Raw genomic sequence first — 5050 nt, forward strand, 5'->3', positions numbered from 1 at the left:
TCTCTCTCTCTCTCTTTCTCTCTCTCTCTCTCTCTCTCTCTCTCTCTCTCTCTCTCTCTCTCTCTCTCTCTCTCTCTCTCTCTCCCCTTATGTCTGTGAATTTGGCTTTTTCAATTCTGCCAATTATTTTTTGTCGTGCAGGCCATAAATTTTCTTTTTGAGCTTCTATTTCTCTTTTAACCCAGTCAGGAATGTACTGTTTTGTTTCTGTATTCTTTTGGGAATTCTCAGGGTTCTTTGATTTATCAAGTATTGATTCATTATTCTTTATTTTTTTCATACAGTATTTATTCAGATTTATTTTCAACATGGTTTTTATATCAAAGACTGAATGCATTTAGACAACTTTAATATTATCTCTCCCACAAGAAAATAAGAAGTAATAAAACTGGAACAATATAGTGTAAGAAATGAGGAAACTGCCCAGTATTTCTGAATACAGAAAATAAAGTGATGGTCAGAAATGCTTGAATTCTTTTAGCGGATCTCAGTTTATATTAATTTTTGTTATTAATATTTTTCCTGTTGGTTTATGAATTTATGCTCAAGGTATTTTTTAAATATATTTCTTCCTTCTGAATCTTTGGCAATTTTAGTCCTTTCCTCCCTGTAATGCTCCCCTTTTTGTCACTTTCTGGCTCCTTCCTCATTTGTGGCAATTTCTCAAGGAGCTGGACATCAAATAAATCTTACAGTCTTTCTATGCTGGGAAATTCACATTTTAGCAAGCTTAGTGTCTTCCCTAAGTGACTTATGGGGGAACAAAACCAACTGGTCCTAATTGGATGCTGGGCTCTTTCTTTTAGGTCTAATGGAATGCCATTGCCATAGAATGAGAGAATAGGGAATTTAGATTGGCATAAATATTTCCTGACCCTGTTTCCTTTGTTACTCAATATTTTGTCTGAGTTATTTTAAACACAGAGTACTGACACATGGCTATCTCAAATGAGACAAGCTTCTTTCTGCCTTTTGTTTTTTTTCTGAAAAGTTGGTTGAGATATAGGAAGTGTAGATTTTGGTTGTTTAGCCCTGCAGAAGAATGGTGAGTGTTGGAAGAGGGTGTCCTAAAAGTGTGTAGAGAGTAAAGGAATTGCCTTCTCTGCTTTTTCATTGTATTGTTACCTCATTAGGGTCCCTAGTATCATAGATCATGGACACAGATAAAATTGTTTTGCCTCTTGCATATAATTCCTATTTTATAGAGTGTTCAGATATCAGGAGGATTAGAGAAAACATCTTTTATTGTTTATGTGGGAATGAATTTTTCTAATTATTTTCTATGTTATATAAATACCACATGGATCATGCTTAAATTTAATTTATATAATTATTTATCAACCAGTCCTTTCCAATGGCATCCCTTAATACTTTCCCATAAGGATAATAGCCATAATGTGAGGTTAATTCCCAAGATTTGATAATGCCGTGTCTCTGACCTATAGGCAGTTTAACCTTTTGACTACCTTAAATGATTTAGCTATTCAAACATTGTCAGATAAACCAATTTCTACTAAAGTGTTCAGTGATTATAATGGCTTATTCTCTCCCAGGAGGTATTCATCATATGGGGAACTTCTTAAGGCTAGAAAGCCTTTGAGTCAAAGGAATTAATTTCTAAAAAGGAGATCTGCTTACTGGGAATAGTAGGTAGAATGATATTTCAGAGAAGGCTGTATTCCTGGATCCCTAAAATCATATCACATAGGATACTATTCATTTAATTAGGTGCTAATTAACCCCACAATAAGAAAACATGTTAATATATGTATTTTAGTTATGTAACAGTGGAGAGAAAACTTCATTTGGAAAAAAATGTAGTTCAGATTCTATTTGGGATATCAACTAAAATATATTGGTTTTCTATTTTGGAGCAGAGAATAAACATTAATTGAATGGCCCATGTAATTATCTTACTAATAGTAAGAATATGAATATAGCCTGGTAAAGAATAAATAGCAATAAAAACAGAAATCTCCAATTAGCATTCTGTATGACAGCCATTTGTGCAGTGAACTTATATATGATTCAATTTCTAGATCTTCCTTTGCAATATAGCAAATAAAGATTTTCACTTTAATTGGTGTTTTTATTATTTGTCCTGCTTTATATTTCTTAGATTGAAAAGCTTTTTTCATTCAGAAATGGAGTTTCTTCTTAATGAAGCATTAAATGGTATGCTTATTTTTTGTTATCAAAATTCTAGTAGGTTTCAATCAGTTATGAAAATATAGCTGCATGGGAGTCTGTGGTATCAGTGTGTAAGAGAACCCTAAGGTGTTTTAATATTCTAGTATGGAGGAGCCTGCAGTACCTGAATGATTTTGTGGGTCTGTAGAAGATTATATTCTCTAGAGCTTTTCTTTCAGCTAACAGAAGAACGAGCACAAAAAAATGAGGAGCATGCTCCTGAATCTTAACTACATTTATACTTCCTTACACAGGGACAAAGTCAAAAACTTATATTTAAAAGAAAGACATGAAAAATTCTAACCAAAGTTAAAAAATCATATATATATATATATATATATATATATGTATTTGAAAGGAATTAAACTTGTTTTGCTTACCTCCAAAAGGCAAAACTAGGACTAAAAAAATGGGTGAAAGTTGAAGGGATGCAAATATTGGTGTAATGCAAGGAAAAACCTTTTAAATAAGTAATCCCTAAAATAGAATGGGTTGCTTTAGGAAGCAGTGGATTCTCAGTATTAAAGGTCTTTAAAGAGAAGGCTATTTGAGCACTTGTTGGAAATATTATAGAGTACATTCTTACTAAGAACTGGTTTTGTGTATGTGAATTCTGATGCTCTCCAGTTCTGAAATTTCTGCTAGATTCTGTGATTCTCTCAACTTTAAAATATATGTAGTGCCACCAATGCCCCATCTCCTAATACTTATCTTTTTTCTGCTCTAACAAATCTCAATACTTGGCTTATTATTCTTCCCATATAGTTTATTTCTGACCTGTATCTGTGTTTGTATTTGTTCTACATGTATTTGTGCTACTCAGTTTAGCCTGTGGAAAATATTTAGACTTATCATCTTCTGTATTGCACATATTAAAAAATTTTATGTTATTTAAGGTTTGTAATCATTCATTCATTCAACCAATCTGCAAATATTTATTAAACATCTACTATATGCCAGATACTGAGCAAGTCAGTGGGGAATGACAGTACAAAGAATAAAGTAATTCTTATTCCCAGAGAACTCTGTTTCTTCTCACAGCAACAAGTACAATTTTATATGCAGTAAAATTATAAAGTGAATAAATATAAACATATACAAAGTAGTTGACTTAAAGGCAGTTTGGGAGAAAGGAGAGTAGAAGTTGGGGAAACTGAGGAAGCACTTTTGGCTTCCTGCAGAAGATAATGCTTGAACTATATCTTAAAAGAAGGAAAGAAGTGCACTCAGGAATGAAGGGACGGCCAGAGCAAACAAATAGAGATGGGAGATGGAATGTTATGTGTGAGTATGAAAGGAGGAGTAATATCCAATAATGGTAGAAAAAAATAAACTATGTCCAGATTTTCTTGGAGACAATGGAAAGCTCCTAGATCTGGTTGAATAGTGGAATCACCTGAAAGTACCTTCACTTATGGAAAATTACTTTGATGTATTGGGTAAGATGTGCTTATAGGAGGGAGAAACTTGAGGTAGGGAGACCAATTAGGAGGCTCTTTCACTAATCTAGAAAAGAACTAATAAGGCCATGAAATATTCTGTGTGAATGGAAAGAAAGAGTCAGATTTAAAAGAAGTTATGGAAGTAGAAAGGCTAAGACTTGGTAATTGATTATAAATATGTCATGATGAGTAGTGAGAAGTTGAGGATAATGCTAAAGGTATTAACTGGCAGATTGGAAGAATGGTGATACCTTTGAAAGAAGGAGGGAAGGAAGGCAGATTTGGATGAGTTGGTGGGAAACAGAAAGTGAAAAGTTTTGGACATATTGAGTTTGAAATATCTCTGATACATCCAGTTTGACATTTCTAATAGTCAAATGATGTGGGCTTGAAGCTCAGGGCAGAGTCTGGAGTTGGATATTGTTAAGTAATAAAATGAGACATACACTGTACTAAAATAATACATTAAAAGGGATGGCTCCTATTATAGAAGTTGAATATACCAGAAAAAGAATGGTATAGTGAACAAAAAACTGGTTATAGAGTCAGGAAAACTTGGATTAAAGTTTATTCTCTGAATTCCTCTGATCCTAGCATCCATGTCACTTAATGTAGTCTATCTGTATAAATGTATATTTTTACATACATATTTCTATATTTATACTTGTAAAACATAGTTCTTGGCAGCAAGAGAGAAGATTTAATTACTGATTACTGCCATCTAGTAAATACATAAGTAAATGAAGTTAGTTTGGCATGATTTGTATATAATGAAGCCTTGTTGTCTCATAATGATCACTGATTTACTTTCTAAATTCATACATACCATCTCTTTCGTAGAAAATTCTGGAATTTTCACATGAATTGAAGACACTCTCATATTTTGCTTAAGGACACTACATGTTCCTTTAAAAAATCAAGACAAGATTTGCTTTTGTAAAATTCTAAAAGTATGCATTCTTCTATTTTTCAGTTTTTAGAAGATCATTGATTGTAGCTCAACAATGATAACCATAAGTCTTTCCATTTCCAAGGACGTATTCAACTGGACCTTACTGAGGTACTTATTGAGAAAAGTAATGTGTTATCTTAACATCCCCAACATCTTTGGTTTCAAGGAATTGTTAAAAGTTTTTCTAGCTCTCCCCATCCAACTTTTCTAAAAAGGCTACGTCACTCACTTATCCTTAGTCTATTTGCCCTTCTTTCTTTTTCCATAAAGACTTTTTAAAGAATCTGAATTGGTAGATGATTATTTTTATATGTCTTCTTCCCCCCACTTCATTGAAATAGTATTTATATTGTAAGCATTTTATACACAAGAGTGTATAATCCTTTTTGAACTAACTTTCTGCCTAGCACTTTTTAGGCCAAAGTAATTTACATGGATTTTTGAAATCCATCAGATCATGCCAGGC

This window comes from Gracilinanus agilis, chromosome 4 (assembly GCF_016433145.1).
Source record: "Gracilinanus agilis isolate LMUSP501 chromosome 4, AgileGrace, whole genome shotgun sequence".
Classification (NCBI taxonomy): domain Eukaryota; kingdom Metazoa; phylum Chordata; class Mammalia; order Didelphimorphia; family Didelphidae; genus Gracilinanus; species Gracilinanus agilis.